This window comes from Dipteris shenzhenensis, chromosome 32 (genome assembly GCF_047967505.1).
Source record: "Dipteris shenzhenensis isolate YYH24624 ecotype China chromosome 32, Dip_SZ_1.0, whole genome shotgun sequence".
Lineage (NCBI taxonomy): Eukaryota > Viridiplantae > Streptophyta > Polypodiopsida > Gleicheniales > Dipteridaceae > Dipteris > Dipteris shenzhenensis.
Genome location: NC_141627.1, coordinates 45,895,237 through 45,913,217, shown reverse-complemented (window position 1 = coordinate 45,913,217; position 17,981 = coordinate 45,895,237). Strand labels below are relative to the sequence as shown.

Sequence of the window (17,981 nt, the reverse complement as noted above, 5' to 3'; positions counted from 1 at the left end):
TATATATATATATATATATATATATATATATATATATGTATGTATGTATGTATTTTGGATAAGTATGTATGTATATATTTCACAAAGATATAGATTTTAACTCACTTATATATTATGTTTGTTTTTATTTTCTCTCTCTCTCTCTCTCTCTCTCTCTCTCTCATCATCTCTCTCTGTTCCACTCTTTCTTATAAACATTTAAATTTTTAATCATTTATAATATATATGTGTGTAAGTGGAAATGTGTGTATATATGTATATATGTATAGATCATAAGGAGATTGGACATCTAATTTACATATCACCTAATATATTCTGAAGAGATATGTTCAATATTGAAAAAATTCCTATGGATTTAACGGCAAGGATTACAATGATAAATATAAAAAAAGTGACAAAAATAGAAGCACAAATATAAGACAATGACAAACACAATACAAGATATAAATATCAAGAACATGGATATCAATTTTCATCTACCAAGAGATCTCTACAAGCATTAGTATCCATATCTAAGCCCATGGTGGCTAGATCAATAAATAAACTCATTTCTTCTTCATCCGAAGCATCTTCCATTGAGTCGTTGTCATCTTCCCCATCTTCATCTTCCCCACTATGGTGCGCATTGGAGAGAGGTTGTATTTCATCAACCTTAGTGGCATCCTCCTCCGCATCTTCATGATGTGCTATAGGAGGGTCGATAACATGCTCTACATCTGTCTCTGCAAAGATCTACCTACTCTGTGGTGTGACTGGAATCACATACCATAGTCTTCTTTGATGTAGGGAAGGCACATAAAATACCTATCAAGAAAAAAATTCAAAACAACAAGGTTAGGCAATGATCACTTGAATTTTATAAATTTAATTATCATTTCTTGCATCTCTTTACCTGCTCGCAACTAGTAGGGTGTACCAAGATATCAGTTTTTCCATGATGAAACTTGGTGGAATCCACCATATATAGACCACTCTCATGTTTCATCACCGCACCCGCAAACCATCGACACTCGAAGAGAAATGAGTGAAATGTTCTGAAATCCACTTTGATTATTCTTTCTATGGTTCCACAATACCTCACCTCTTCACTTGTAGTGTCAAAGTTGCCCATCACTCCGCTATCGCTTGTGGTTCTGCTTTCATCCACCCTTCGGCGGGTACGAAAATGACGCCCTTGAGACCACATAGAGTTGAAAGTAAGACCCTGCAAAATCAATAGATTTTAAATGCATATACTCAAACAAATAAACACAAAGACATATGCATAAGCAAATTCATATATAAACTATTTTCTTGTTACCTTTGGCATGCACCCTCTTGCGTACTCCCATTCTCTAGGGCTAATTCGCTCTCCTTGTGCCTTAGCTTTGGTCATCGTAGCATGTATCCAATCCACATCAATGAGAGCGAAAAAGTTTGCAAGCTCTTTAGGAAAAAGAGGTGCTCTCCTTCCTCCATGTGCCCTCTTCCATGCATCTCTTTCTTTGTCTCTTGTTGCACGGGCTTCCACGAACATATCCACCCATTTTGTCATCACGGGAGCATTAAGTAGGGAGTAGTTATTTACCATAGCCCGCAAATCTCTATCCATAACGAGCAAGGTCCCTTTTTCACTAGGGATGTTGGAATGCATCTTCGGGTCCTCCTCTTCGGTCCATAGACAAGGCAATGATGGATCAATGGTGGAGAGATATTGAGAAACATAGACAAAAGCCTCTTGCACTATCCACCCTTCTGTCATACTTGCTTCCGGTTGAGCTCATAATTTGACAAAATCTTTTAGTGTCTTGAGGAATCTCTCCAAAAAGAACATCCACCTAGAGTGCACCACACCACAAATGGCAATCTCATCAACTAAATGGAGTAGTAAGTGCACTTGACTAACAAGAACGGATCGTGAAAAAGCATCTTCGAGAGCACAAACGGCCTCCACTACAAGAAGGCGAGCTATAAGAATGGAAGAGATTTCTATCTCTTTGGAGCTCACAAACCTACAAGTAATACAAGTATTTAGTCACATGATTGAGAAAGAGAGAGATTCATGATTAGAATAGGAGTTATTGTACATTACCTCACTACCTCTCCAACCTTGAATATTGCTCTCTTCACCTTTGCATCTCCATATCCACTTATTCCTTTTGGAATGACAAACTATAAAACAAGAGCATACATGTGATTATTACATCGAAGATATAAGTACATATAAGGAGAGAAAAAAATATTAGTATTTAACCTGAAGCATCTTATGCCAATCATGCCTCTTGAGTCCATAGAGTTGAGCCGAACCTCCCTTCTTGCTTTTTGTGAATGTACCCTTGAGAGATCGCATGTAGTCGGTGGGGGTGCGGATGGAAGTAATGAATTGCTTCATTTACTATTGCTCTATTTTGGACATAATCCAAGGTGCCTTAGGAAGGATAATCCTCCCGTGAGGCCCCATGCGAGGTGTAGTTGAGGGAGGGAGACGCCGAAGGGCTTGCATGTCTTCCCTAGCACTAAGTGAATCCCTTTTACCCGTAAATGATCCCATATGGCTTATCCCACATTCTTAAACATGTGCATGGGATCCAAAAGGTGTTGGATCTTCAATTTTGACCAATAGGGGAGACTAAACAAGATCGAATATCGTGACATACCTCTCGGTGATCCATTAGGAGGAGGAGATTGTGCATGATGCTCCTCCCAATGCTTTGCCCAATCTTGCATGTTCCATTGAAATGGCTCCATCCCATTGGTGGAAGGTACATACTTGGGATACGATGTAGGCAAGAATCTATGGTTGTTGGGATATATCACCTTGTTTAGGAGCATGGGCCTCTCTGTCACCAATGATGGACCACAAATTGGACATGCTATATGCCCGGATATGGATAAACCTGCAACATACATACAAACAAGAAGGATGAGCACATTTTTCAATACATTTTGATATATACATAGCATTCAAAGAAAAGATATGAGTATACCAGAGATCTCTCCAAAGCCTAGAAAGTCATGCATCGTCCACAAGAGGATGCCCTTCACCAAAGCATGTCGATCTCAAAGGGGCCTAGAAACATCCATTACCTTGATGCCTCTCCACAACTCCTGGAGCTCCTTCACAAGAGGCTTTAGGTAAACATCCATGTGTTTAAACTTATGCTTTCCTGGGATGAGAAGAGAGAGAAAGATGTTGCCTTTTTTTGTTGTCTCTCATGGTGGAATGTTGTAGTTCACAACTACAACTGGCCAAGTACTCCAAGTAGTGGAACGTTCGCTGAAGGGGTTCACTTCACCAGTAGCCAAACCAAGCCTCAAGTGTCGAGGCTCCACCCTAAACTCTGGCCATGTATTTTCAATGTGACTCCATGCCGGTGTATCCGTTGGCACTGTCATGACTCCATCTGTACTACGATTTGATGCATGCCAAGTGACTAGTGTGCTACTCCCTTTGCTTCTAAACATATGTTGGACATGAGGGATAAGTGGAAAATGCCTCAACACCTTGCAAGGCACTGTGGTGGTTTGCATGCCATCTTTATACCTCTTCTCTCCACATTTGGGACATGTATCTGCATAGGCATGCTCACCACGAAATAGCATACAATCATTGACACATGCATGTATGTGCACATAGTCCATCCCTAAGCTCATCACAATACCTCGAGCACTTCGATGTCTATTGGGCAATTGATTACCTACCGGTAACAACTTCCCCAGCAATCTAAAACATACCAAAAAATCATGAAAAAAAATAATATTAGAAAATAAGTATAATACATGATGTTAACGATATTAAAAAATATAAAGATACTTACCTAAGAAGTGCATTGACACTTGCACTACTCCATCCAAACATCGCCTGAAGATTCAAGATCTCGAGAGAAGCTCGCAAAATAGAGTAAGTACTTCCCTCATACACCGGTTTGTGGGCTACTTCAAGTAAGGACTCCTCTGAAGATTGCCTGACCTCCTTGCATGTGCAATCATCATCACAATCATTATTAGCTTCATTGAGGAGTAAATCTTTCACCATTTCATGTAAAATGGTATCCTCAACTCTCACATGGGGTAGTGTATTGGCGGATACACATGCACCTTCATCATGAACTCCTCTTGATGTGCCGACCTCAGGGGGAGGGAGGGTTGAAACTCTTGTGACAGCCTCTTGACGTATCCTCTCCTCCCTTCTCCTTTGTGCTCTGCCACCAATGACACTCCAATGTGGAGCAATGTCAATCTCCGCCGTCGTTCGTGGATCCATCGTCTCTTCTCGTGTATGCTTCCGTGGATCCTCCCATAAGCCCCAATCTTCAACATGCACCAAGAATACGTATCGAAGACATGCAATGCCCCTTTTACACCTTATGCAAGAGCATGGCAAGTGATCGGCCAACCATCGAGTGCGTTCCGGGCGCCCGCAGCCCCTCATTGTCCCATTCGTTCTACACACATGAACAAGGATTTATGATAATTTTTGAAATACTTGTGACAAAAAAAAATCATGATTTTACAAAAGTAAATGTGCATTCTTATATTGAATTTATAAAAATTATTTGATTCTCCTCATCCTAATTCTATGCTGACAAAGTGTACATTCCTATGACCTAGTAGGTACCTTTGTAAGCAAGAATCTAGCATGTCATGTACACACATGACAAAAAGATAGATGCCAAGAAGAAAATCCAGGCACGCCATGGCTTTTGCACAGAGCGGCAATAAGCGCGGTACCTGACACGATAATATCCGCGGTAAAATTAATTTTAAATTTTTTTATATAATTAGAGGGGCAGAGGCGGGCGATGCCCGTTTGTCCCTCTTTTTGAAGAAAACAGTCTACCTGCAGCAGCAGCGCGGAGCTTCTTGCTTCCTCACCATAGCCATATCCCTCTCTCTCTCTCTCTCTCTCATACTCTCTCTTCTCCTCCACACCCTCGACATCAAGCGCCATCTTCCCGTCTTCAAGAAGCGATGTAAGTGCTTCTCTCTCTCCCTCTATGCACACACACACACAGGAACACACCCACACACCCACATGCACCTGCACATGCACACACATACACACACACATGCACACACACACATATGCACACATACACATGCACATGCACACACACACACACACACACACACACACACACACACACACACACAAGCATCATACACACATATGCACACACCTAATGTGCATTTTGCATGCACACACACGTGCATGCGTTGATGTGCATGTTGCATATACACACACACACATTGCAAACACACATACACACACATTAATGTGCACATTGGAGTGCCTCAAGCATTCCAATGTGCACTCTAAAATGCACATTGCACATTGGAATGCAAGAAGCATTCCAATGTGCACATCTAACACGTTGGAATGCAATAAGCATTCCAATGTGCACATTAGATGTGCACATTGGAATGCTTCTTGCATTCCAATGTGCCTTTTTTTTTTCTCCCTCTTTTAATGTGCACATTAGAGTGCACATTGGAATGCTTCAAGCATTCCAATGTGCACTCTAAAATGCACATTGCACATTGGAATGCAAGAAGCATTCCAATGTGCACATCTAACACATTGGAATGCAATAAGCATTCCAATGTGCACATTAGATGTGCACATTGAAATGCTTATTGCATTTCAATGTGCTTTTTTTTTTCTCTCTTTCAATGTGTACATTAGAGTGCACATTGAAATGCTTATTGCATTCCAATGTGCACATTGAACATTGGAATGAATTCTCCTCCTTCAATGTGCACTCCAATGTGCATATTGATCTCTCTCTCTCCCCTCAATGTGCACTCCTTTGTGCACATTGAGTGTGTATGTGCACATCAATGTGCACATACACACTCATTGGAATGAATTCTCCTCCTTCAATGTGCACTCCAATGTGCATATTGATCTCTCTCTCTCCCCTCAATGTGCACTCCTTTGTGCACATTGAGTGTGTATGTGCACATCAATGTGCACATACACACTCACACTCTCTCTCTCTCTCCTCCCTCAATGTGCACTCCAATGTGCACATTGCCTCTCTCCACCCTTCAATGTGCACTCTTTTGTGTACATTGAGTGTGTATGTGCACATCAATGTGCACATACACACTCACCCTCTCTCTCTCCTCCCTCAATGTGCACTCTAATGTGCACATTGCCTCTTTCTCTTCCCTTCAAAGTGCACATTGAGTGTGTATGTGCACATCAATGTGCACATACACTCTCACCCTCTCTCTCTCCCCCCTCAATGTGCACATTGAGTTTGTACCCTCCCTTCAATGTGCACTCCTTTGTGCACATTGAGTCTGTATGTGCACATCAATGTGCACATACACACTCACCCTCTCTCTCTCCTCCCTCAATGTGCACTCCAATGTGCACATTGAGTGTGTACCCTCCCTTTAATGTGCACTCCTTTGTGCACATTGAGTGTATATGTGCACATCAATGTGCACATACACACTCACCCTCTCTCTCTTCTCTCTCAAGAAGGGTGAGAGCGCTTACCTCCATATGTGAGATCGAATAGAAGAGGCACCAATAGAAGAAGCACCAATAGACTCCACTTAGGCACTCCACTTAGGCTCCAGTTGAGATGAGAGAAGTAGAGAGATTAGAGAGCTTAGATGAGAGAAGTTGAGAGCTTAGATGAGACATATAGAGAGCCTAGATGAGAGATGCAGAGAGCTTAAGTGAAGGCATGCCTCTCTTTTATAGAAGAGAGGCACCCACATAGGATCCCCTTTAGACATAGGATTCCCCTCTTCACATAGGATTCCCCCTCACATATGATTCTCCACCTCACATAGGATTCTCCCACCTAGGATTTTTTTCTCACATAGGATTTGACACACCTAAGATTCACACACATATACACGGTTTATATTTATAAAAAATAAATTTTTTATATTTATAAAAAAAATAGATATTTATATTGAATGTGTATGTGCACATTAATGTGCACATATATACACACACACACACACTCTCTTCCCTTCTCAATGTGCACTCTCCCTCTCTCCTTCCCATATGTGCACATATACACACACACACACACTCTCTTCCCTTCTCAATGTGCACTCTCCCTCTCTCCTTCTCAACGTGTAGAGATATATATAAAGAGAGAGATTTAGAGAGGAATAAGAGATGAGATAGAGATAGATCTAGAGAGTTAAAGAGAGATATATATAGAGAGATATTTAGAGAGGAATAAGAGAGTTGGGAGATATTTACATATAAAGAAGAAATTAGAAGGAGATTGTTCTAGATAGGGTCAAAGAGCGATGCAATGAAGGTAGAAGAGAAGAAACATGAGGTAGCAAAAAAAAAGCGAGAGAAAAGCGACATTAAAAACTTGTAGAAACATTACAGGTGTCATCCGATTCAGTATCCTCGAGGTTTGGAAGCATTGCAAAAGCCCAAGCTAGGTCAAAAGCCAAGATCAAGTTTTGATGTATACAAGTTTGCAGAATATTATCGAGATCAAGTTTCTACAAGTATTTAATGTCGCTTTCTTCTCGCTTCTTTTCTTTCACCTCATGTTTCTTCTGTTTTACCTCCTTTGCTCCCTCTTCATTCTTCACACACACTCTCTCTCTTCCCTTCTCAATGTGCACTCTCCCTCTCTCCTTCCCATCTCAGTGCCTTAGATGGCACATTGATCTCTCTCTTCCCCCCTTCAATGTGCACTTGGATGTGCACATTGAGTGTGTATGTACACATTAATGTGCATATATATACACACTCTTTTTCTTTCATTTTCAATGTGCACCCCCATGTGCACATTTTCTCTCTCCCCCTTCTTAATGTGCATATTTTCTCTCTTCTTTTTCTCTCTCTGTCTCTCTCTCTCTCTCACTCCCTTTAATATGCTCTAATTAGACGCTAGTTAAAAATTATATTGAGAGAGAGAGAGAGTATATTATTAAAATATTTATTTTGCTCTTGCAGATTATGGCATCATCTTCCTCGAACCGCTTTCATAGTATAGGCGATTATATAAATGATGGGCTATCATATGCGGAAGCTCAGGCCGCATATGATGCCCAGTTCAAAGAGTCAGAATCTAGTCTCTTAGGCGTAGCTAGCCCAAGTGATATCCAGGCCACTTTGCGGGCACTTGCAGAGTAAGAGCAGCTTATGGCCTCGCTGTACGCTCGAACAGCTCAGTGCTTATGGCATTTACTCTATGCCTCCATATACTTCTACATATGGGGGCATGCCACTAGTCCAGAGTGTGCCACCTACGGCACCATCTTCTACACTTCCCTCTTACCGACCCTCTCCGTTGCCATCATAGGCTCCCTCCCCATTTCCCTCGCATCGGCCCTCTCCATTACCTTCACAGCCCTCTCTGTTACCTTCACAGGCTCCCTCTCCACTTCCCTCACATCGACCTTCTCCTGCACATGGAGGCTCCTCAGAGGGTTGTCGTCGATCTTCTGGTAGCGGTAGATGCTCACGTTGCTCCAGTGGATCATGTTGCTTTGGTGGAGGAGATGTTGACTCTCCTCCTGTTTCACCACTTCCCACTCCTGTAGAGGATGAGGACACAGATAGACCGACGCCCTATATTACCATACCCACCGAGGTGGAGATGTGAATCTTGGTACTGCTGCTGGTAGGAGTTTACGGACTCACTTAAACAATCTGATACATTCGACGTATCAGAATTGTTTTATAAAATTTTGGGATCAAGATGTGAGTCTCCTAAACTACATAGAAACTTGTACGCACATCCGGTATCCAAATCCACCAGAACACCAGTTTTCATGGGAATGGCTTGAAGAGCATGTAAAGCTCTTCCTAAAAAACAAAAAGTCTAGTATCCGATGGGCAGCAGGCAAGTAAGTGGCAGAATGCAGAGTGGGATTATGCCATAGCCAAAAAGGTGGAGAGCACAGCTGGTGGCTGAGCAGCAGCGAGACGCCAGAGGTGCCTACACACTACGGGTCTAGAGGAAAGGCTGCTTGGAAAGATAAAATTGTAAGTTTTTTTAATAATTTTAAATATAAACCATCAAACCCCTACCACTAAGTATCGTATTCTAAATATCTTTTAATTGATTTAGGCACACATTACTGGTTGGCGGCCGACACGAGAGATAGTGAAGTATTGAGAGGCTCACACAGAGTATGAAACATGGCTATGGCTCCTTGAAAATCGTAACATAACTCAAGATGAGTTCAATAAGGCAATTGGGACTCTTCAACAGGTAAGTAATATATTTGATTTAAAGTTTAATATTTTTTAATTTAATGATCAAATAGTTACTAATATTCTATGTGTTTTTTCAGAGCCAAAGAGGTGAAGGTGGTGAATGGCGTCCCGCTAGCGATGATGATGAAGAAGATAATGACTAGTTTTAATTATATTTTGTAAATCCCCCTATGTATATAAGCTCGTCTTTATTTTGGGCTTCTTTTGTAAAACTCTTCATGAATAATAAAAAAATAAATTTTGAAATTGTTATCTTTGAGGTGTTTGATTTTAATTATATTTAAAATTTATTTATTAAACAAAAAGGGATGACCATCTGGATGGGTCTTTTTAGGACCCAATCCAAATGGTCATCCCTTTTTTTTTGAAAAAACCAGTTAGTGGTAATAAGCACAGATATTATCGCGGTAATAGTCCCGACAACAAGCACGGTAATAGAGGCGCGATATACCCGCGAGTATTACTGCGCCTATTGCTCCTGGACCATTGCTACGCCTATTGCCGGTAATATTGCCGAACTGGTGCCTAATGCTAAGTCCCACTACCCTCTGTATTTACACGATTATATTCGCGGTGGTAAACAATGCCTTCTATTATAATTAGACAAGTATGTATATATGTATGTATTTCACAAATATATGGATTTTAACTCACTTATATATTATGTTTGTTTTCTCTTTCTCTATATCTCTCATCATCTCTCTCTCTTTCACATAAACATTTAAATTTTTAATCAATTATAATATATATGTGTGTATGTGTAAATGTGTGTATATATGTATAGATCTTAAGGAGATTGGACATATTCTAATTATATACCATTTAAATTTTTAATCAATTATAATATATATGTGTGTATGTGTAAATGTGTGTATATATGTATAGATCTTAAGGAGATTGGACATATTCTAATTATATACCACACAATCAAATTCTAAGGAGATATGTTCAATATTGAGAGAATTCCTATGGATTCAATGACAATGACCACATGACAAATATAAAAAAAGTAACAAAAATAGAAGCATAATTATAAGACAATCACAAACACAAATACAAATGGATATCAATTTTTGTCTTACAAGAGGTCTCTACAAGCATTAGTATACATATCTAAGCCCATGGTGGCTAGATCGATAAATAAACTCATTTATTCTTCATTTGAAGCATCTTCTATCGAGTTGTTGTCATCTTTTCCATCTCCATCTTTCCCACTATGGTGCGTATTGGAGAGAAGTTGCATTTCTTCAACCTCAATAGTATCCTCCTCTGCATCTTCATGGCGTGCTATATTAGGGTCAATAACATGCTCTACATCTGTCTCTACAAACATAGATCCGTGATGTGACTAACATCACATACCATAGCCTTTTTTGATGTAGGGAAGGCACATAGAAGACCTATCAATAAAAAAATTCAAAAAAAGTAGGTTAAGCAATGACCACTTGAATTCTATATATTTAATTATAAGTTCTTGCATGTCTTTACATGCTCACAACTAGTAGGGTGCACCACACCAAGATATAGGTTTTCCATGATGAAACTTGGCGGAATCCATCATATGTAGACCACTCTCATGTTTCATCACTGCACTCGCAAACCATCGACACTCAAAGAGAAAGGAGTGAAATGTTCTGAAATCTACTTTGATTATTCTTTCTATGGTTCCACAATACCTCATATCTTTGCTTGTAATATCGAAGTTGCCCATGACTCCATTATTGCTAGTGGTTTTGCTCCTATCCACCCTTCGGGTACGAAAATGATGCCCTTGAGACCACATAGAGTTGAAAGTAAGGCTCTGCAAAATCAATAGATTTTAATTGCATATACTCAAACACATATACAGAAAGATATATACACAAACAAATCCACATATGGACTATTTTTTCATTACCTTTGGCATGCAACATCTTGCATACTCCCATTCCCTAGGGCTGATTTGCTCTCCTTGTGCCTTAGCTTTGGTCATCATAGCATGTATCCATTCCACATCAATGAGAGCGACAAATTTCGCAAGCTCTTTAGGAAATGGAGATGCTCTCCTTTCTCCATGTGCCCTCTTCCATGCATCTCTCTCTCTATGACTTGTTGCACGTGCCTCCACGAACATATTTACGCATTTTGTCATCACGGGAGCATTGAGTAGAGTGTAATTATTAACCATAGCTAAAAAATCTCTATCCATAATGAGAAAGGTCCCTTTTCCACTAGGAATGTTGGAGTGCATCTTCGGGTCCTCCTGTTTGATCCATAGATGAAGACAATGATGGATCAATGGTGGGATGTATCAATGGTGGAGAGATATTGAGAGACATAGACAAAAGACTCTTGTACTATCCATCCTTTTGCCATACTTTCCACCTAGAGTACATAACACCACAAATGGCAATCTCATCAACTAAATGGAGTAGTATGTGCACTTGACTAATAAGAATGGATCATGAAAAAGCATCCTTGAGAGCACAAACGGCCTCCATTGCAAGAAGGCAAGCTACAGGGATGGATGAGATTTCTATCTCTTTAAAGCTGACAAATCTACAAGTACTAGAAGTATTTAGCCACGTGATTGAGAGAGAGAGAGAATCTAATAATGGAAGAAGAGTTATTGTACATTACCTCACCACCTCTTCAACCTTGAAGATTGCTCTTTTCACCTTTGCGTCTCCATATCCACTTATGCCTTTTGGAATGACAAACTATAAAACAAGAGCATACGTGTGATTATTGCATTAAGGACATAAGTACATGTAAATAAAGACATAAATATTAGTGTTTAATCTGAAGCATCCTATGCCAATTATAACTCTTGAGTCCACAGAGTTGAGCAGAGCCTCCCTTCTTGCTTTTTATGAATGTACCCTTGAGGGACTACATCTAGCCAGTGGGAGTGCGGATGGAGGTAATGACTTGCCTCATTTTCTCTTGCTCTACTTTGGACATAATCCAACGTGCCTTGAGAAGGATAATCTTTCCACGAGATCCTATGCAAGGTGCAGTCGAGGTAGGGAGACACCGAAGGGCTTGCATGTCTTCCCTAGCACCAAGTGAATCCCTCTTACCCGTTACATGATCCCATATGGCTTGTTCCACATTTTTGAACATGTTCATGGGATCCAAAAGATGTTGGATCTTCAATTTTGACCAATAGGGGAGGCTAAACAAGATCGAATGTCATGACATACCTCTCAATTGTCCATTAGTAGGAGGAGGGGATTCCACATGATGCTCCTCCCAATCTTGCACGTTCCATTGGAATGTCACCATCGCATTGGTAGAAGGTACATGCTTGGGATGCGATGTAGGTAAGAACCGATGGTTATTAGGATATATCACCTTGTTTAGGAGCACGGGCCTCTCTGTCACCAATGATGGGGACCACAAATTGGACATGCACTATTTGGAGGTGGATAAACCTAAAGCATAGGTACAAATAAGAAGGGTGATCACATTTTTCAATACACTTTGATATATACATAACACTCAAAGATAGGATATGGGCATACCAGAAATCTCTCTAAATCTTGAAAAGTCATGCATCCTCCACAAGAGGATGCCCTTCACCAAAAATTGTGGAGGATGCCCTTCACCAAAACATGTCAATCTCGAGAGGGCCTAGAAACATCCATCACCTTGATGCCTCTCCACAACTCCTGGAGATCCTCAATAAGAGGCTCTAGGTAAACATCGATGTTTTTAACCTTATGCTTGCCTAGGATGAGAAGAGAGAGAAAGATGTTGCCTTTTTTGGTTGTCTCCCATGGTGGAATGTTGTAGTTTTTTTGCAAGCACAACCGACCAAGTATTCCAAGTAGTGGAGCGTTCGTCGAAGAGATTCAGTCCATCAGTAGAGCCAAGCCAAGCCTCAAGTATCGAGGCTTCACCCTAAACTCCGGCCATGTATCTTCAATGTGACCCCATGCCGGTGTATCGGTTGGTACTCTCATGACTCCATCCGTACTATGGTTTGATGCATGCCATGCGACTAGCGTGTTGCTCCTTTTTTTCTTAAACATATGCTGGATATGAGGGATAAGTGAAAAATGTCTCAAAATCTTGTGAGGCACTATGGTGGTTTGCATGCCATCTTTGCATGCCATCTTTATACCTGTTCTCACCACATTTGGGACATGTATTTGCATAAGCATGCTCATCACCCACTTAAAAGAGCACACAATCATTGACACATGCATGTATGTATGCATAGTCAATCCTCAAACTTGTCACAATACCTCAAGCACTTCGATGGCTATCGATGGATAGTTGATTATCTACCGGTAGCAACTTTCCTAGCAATCTAAAACACCAAAAAATCATTAAAAAGTAATATTAGAAAATAAGTATAATACGTAGTGTTAACGACATTAAAATATATATGCATACTTACCTAAGAATTGCATCAACACTTACACTACTCCACCCAAACATTGCCTGAAGATTCAAGATCTCGAGGAAGGCTTGCAAAATAGAGTAAGTACTTCCCTCATACATTGGTTTAAGCAAGGACTCTTCTGAAGAGTGTCTAGTGTCCTCGCACGTGCAATCATCCTCACAATCATTATTGGCATTATTAAGGAGTAAATTCTCTATCATTTCATGCAATATGGTGTCCTCAACCCTCACATGGGGTAGAACATCGATGGATGCACCTCCATCATGAACCCCTTTTGATGTGCCGATCTTGGGGGGTTGAAACCCCTGTGACGGCCTCTTGCCATAGCCACTCCTTCCTTCTTCTCTATGCTCCACCACCAATGATGCTCCAGTGTGGAGCAATGTCAATCTCCGCCAACGTCTGTAGGTCCATCGTCTCTTCTCGTGCATGCTTCCATGAATCCTCCCATAAGCCCCAATCTTCAGACACACACATCGAAGACGTGTGATGCCCCTTTTACACTTTGTGCAAGAGATTGGCAAGTGACCATCAGTGGCATTTTGGGCCCACCCACGGCTCCTTATCGTCCCATTCATTCTACACATATGAACAAGGGTTAGAATAATTTTTGAAATACATGTGACAAAAAATAACACTAACACCTTAATTTTACAAAAAAATGGTCATCTCAATTTTTAATTTATAATTATTATTTGATTCCTAAAAATAAGTGAAAAACTTCAAAGAATCTCATCACCCTAAGTTTATGCTTACAAAGTGTACATAGAATATTACAATTCTATGTTTTATGTACATTTTGTAAGCATGAATAATGCATGGCATGTCCACACATGCTAAAACTAGATATGCAAAGAGCAAAATCTGGGCACACAATGAGCAATGTATAGAGCGGCAATATACGCGGCAATATCCATAGTAAATATGCGATAATTTTTGCGATAACATCAAATTCAAAATTTTTTATATAAGAAGAGGAGCAGAAGCGGGTGACCACATTTTGTCCCTCTTCTTGAAAGTTTTGGCAAAGCAGTAACTCGCAAAGGAGGAGAACACATCTTTTTCCACTATTACCGTGCATATTGCTTCAGCTAGTCGAGTACCGTGCCTATTACCGCATAGGTACCTAATGCCCAATCCCACACTCCTGTATCCCTGGGTGTCTATATTCACGATAAATGAGGCCTTCTACTATACTGTGTGCATGTGTATTTGTGTGTGTATATGTGTCTATGTGTGTGCATAGAAGGGAGGGAGAGCACTTACATTCCTTATTGGAGAGGAGGGATGGTGCTTGATGATGAGGGTGTGGAGAGAGAGAGAGAGAGAGAGGGGAGAGTGTGAAAGGAGTTACAAAAAAATACGCACATGATCCTAATGATCATCCTTTTCATCATCGCTACCAACCAGATGCCAATAGTCACCACCTTCACCTCTCTGGCTTTGCAAAAAACAAATAGTATATTAGTAATTATTTGATTGTTAAATAAAAAATATTAAACTTCTAATCAAATTTGTTACGTATCTACTGAAGAATTCCAATTGCTATGTCGAACTCCTCTTGAGTTATATTATGATTTTCAAGGAGCCATAACCATGTTTCGTGCTTCGTGTGGGTCTCTCGATACTTCATCATCTCTCGGGTCAATCACCAACCGGTAATGTGTACCTAAATCAATAAAAAAGTGTTTAGGCTAGGATACTTAGAGTTTAGCATTTGATGAATATACGAATTTGTCTTTCTAAGCAGCCTTCCTTGCAAATCCATAGTGCATCGGCACCTGTCAAGATTTGGGATCCCTTTGCTGCTCATGTATCGCGGTATCGCACGACCACCGGCTGCACTCTCCACCTTTTTCGCTATAGCGTGATCCCACTCTATATCATGCACGTTTTTCGGACGATAATTTCTATATGAGTCTTCGACCTGCTTGCTTGTAGTCTGTCGTTGCATACTGGACTTCTCATTTTTTAGAAGGATCTTTACATGCTCTTCAAGCCATTGCCGTGAAAATTGATGATCCGATGGATTTGGATACCGGATGTGCAAGCAAGTTTCGATGTAATTCATAATGAGGCTTACATCTTAATCGTGAAATTTTATAAAATAATTCTGATACATCAAATGTATCAGATTATTTAAGTGTGTGTGAAATCTCCTACCAGCAACAGTACTGAGATCCACCTCCACACCTCGGTGGGTATGATAATATAGACCCTACCCGTCAGGCATCAATCTATTTGTGTCCTCATCCTCTGCAAGAGTGAGAAGTGGTGAAACAAGAGGAGAGGCAATATCCCCTCCACCAAAGCAGCAATATCCACTAGAGCTGCGCAACCGTCTACCACTGCCTGAAGATCGACAGCGACCCTCTGAAGAGTTTCCACGTGCACGAGAAGGTCGATGCGAGGAAAGTGGAGAGGGAGCCTGTAAGGGCAACAGAGAGATCCGATAAAAAAGAAACGAAGAGGAACCATGTATCGGCAACGGAGAGAGTGGGTAGGAGGGGACAGTAGAAGGCGGTGCCGTAGGCGACACACTCTGAACCAATGGCGTTCCCCCATATAGAGAGGTATATGGAGGTGTGGAATAAATTCTATAGCCACTGAGCTATTCGGGCATATATCGCCCAAATAGGAAGGCCGTAAGCCACTCGAACTCAACCCGTACACGCAAAGCAGCCTGGATATCAACTGAACTGGCCATGCTTAGTAGCTCAATCTCGACTAGGAGAACTAGGCATATATGTGGCCTGAGCCCCCCCATATGATAACCCATCGGCTACAAAATAAATAATACTATGAAAATGATTCAAAGAAGATGAAGACATAATCTGAAATATCAATCTAATTTCTAAAACAAGAGCTTAACTAGTACTCCAATGTGCAGATTGAAATGCACATTGAAGATGGAGAGTGAGAGGAAGAGAAGAACAAGTAGATGATGCAATGTACAATGTACACTTTGGAGAGCACATTGGAATGCACTAAACATTCTAATGTGCACTCCAAGATGCACATTGGAGTGCACATTGAGAGGGCCTAACTAGCATTCACTCCATCAGTAGAGCCAAGCCAAGCCTCAAGTATCGAGGCTTCACCCTAAACTCCGACCATGTATCTTCAATGTGACCCCATGCCGGTGTATCGGTTGGTACTCTCATGACTCCATCCGTACTATGGTTTGATGCATGCCATGCGACTAGCGTGTTGCTCCTTTTTTTCTTAAACATATGCTAGTAAACATACGCTAGATATGAGGGATAAGTGAAAAATGTCTCAAAATCTTTCGAGGCACTATGATGGTTTGCATGCCATCTTTATACCTGTTCTCACCACATTTGGGACATGTATTTGCATAGGCATGCTCATCACCCACTCAAAAGACCACACAATCATTGACACATGCATGCATGTATGCATAGTCAATCCTCAAACTTGTCACAATACCTCAAGCACTTCGATGGCTATCGACGGATAGTTGATTATCTACCGGTAGCAACTTTCCTAGCAATCTAAAACACCAAAAAATCATTAAAAAGTAATATTAGAAAATAAGTATAATACGTAGTGTTAACGACATTAAAATATATATGCATACTTACCTAAGAATTGCATCAACACTTACACTACTCCACCCAAACATTGCCTGAAGATTCAAGATCTCGAGGAAGGCTTGCAAAATAGAGTAAGTACTTCCCTCATACATTGGTTTAAGCAGGGACTCTTCTGAAGAGTGTCTAGTCTCCTCGCACGTGCAATCATCCTCACAATCATTATTGGCATTATTAAGGAGTAAATTCTCTATCATTTCATGCAAAATGGTGTCCTCAACCCTCACATGGGGTAGAACATCGATGGATGCACCTCCATCATGAACCCCTTTTGATGTGCCGATCTTGGGGGGTTGAAACCCCTGTGACGGCCTCTTGCCATAGCCACTCCTTCCTTCTTCTCTATGCTCCACCACCAATGATGCTCCAGTGTGGAGCAATGTCAATCTCCGCCAACGTCTGTAGGTCCATCGTCTCTTCTCGTGCATGCTTCCATGAATCCTCCCATAAGCCCCAATCTTCAGACACACACATCGAAGACGTGTGATGCCCCTTTTACACTTTGTGCAAGAGATTGGCAAGTGACCATCAGTGGCATTTTGGGCCCACCCACGGCTCCTTATCGTCCCATTCATTCTACACATATGAACAAGGGTTAGAATAATTTTTGAAATACATGTGACAAAAAATAACACTAACACCTTAATTTTACAAAAAAATGGTCATCTCAATTTTTAATTTATAATTATTATTTGATTCCTAAAAATAAGTGAAAAACTTCAAAGAATCTCATCACCCTAAGTTTATGCTTACAAAGTGTACATAGAATATT

General features: G+C 40.7%; 5 pseudogenes; all 5 read right to left on the bottom strand.

Annotated features, from left to right (window-relative positions):
* Positions 1-465: 465 nt before the first annotated feature.
* On the bottom strand, positions 466-2,106 carry LOC147880852 (uncharacterized; annotated as a pseudogene).
* LOC147880851 (uncharacterized) lies at positions 2,068-4,015 on the bottom strand (annotated as a pseudogene).
* A 6,337-nt stretch (positions 4,016-10,352) lies between these two features.
* Positions 10,353-11,390, bottom strand: LOC147880850 (uncharacterized; annotated as a pseudogene).
* Positions 11,391-11,971: 581 nt separating this feature from the next.
* On the bottom strand, positions 11,972-14,026 carry LOC147880849 (uncharacterized; annotated as a pseudogene).
* A 2,622-nt stretch (positions 14,027-16,648) lies between these two features.
* LOC147880848 (uncharacterized) lies at positions 16,649-17,637 on the bottom strand (annotated as a pseudogene).
* Between the last annotated feature and the right edge of the window lie 344 nt (positions 17,638-17,981).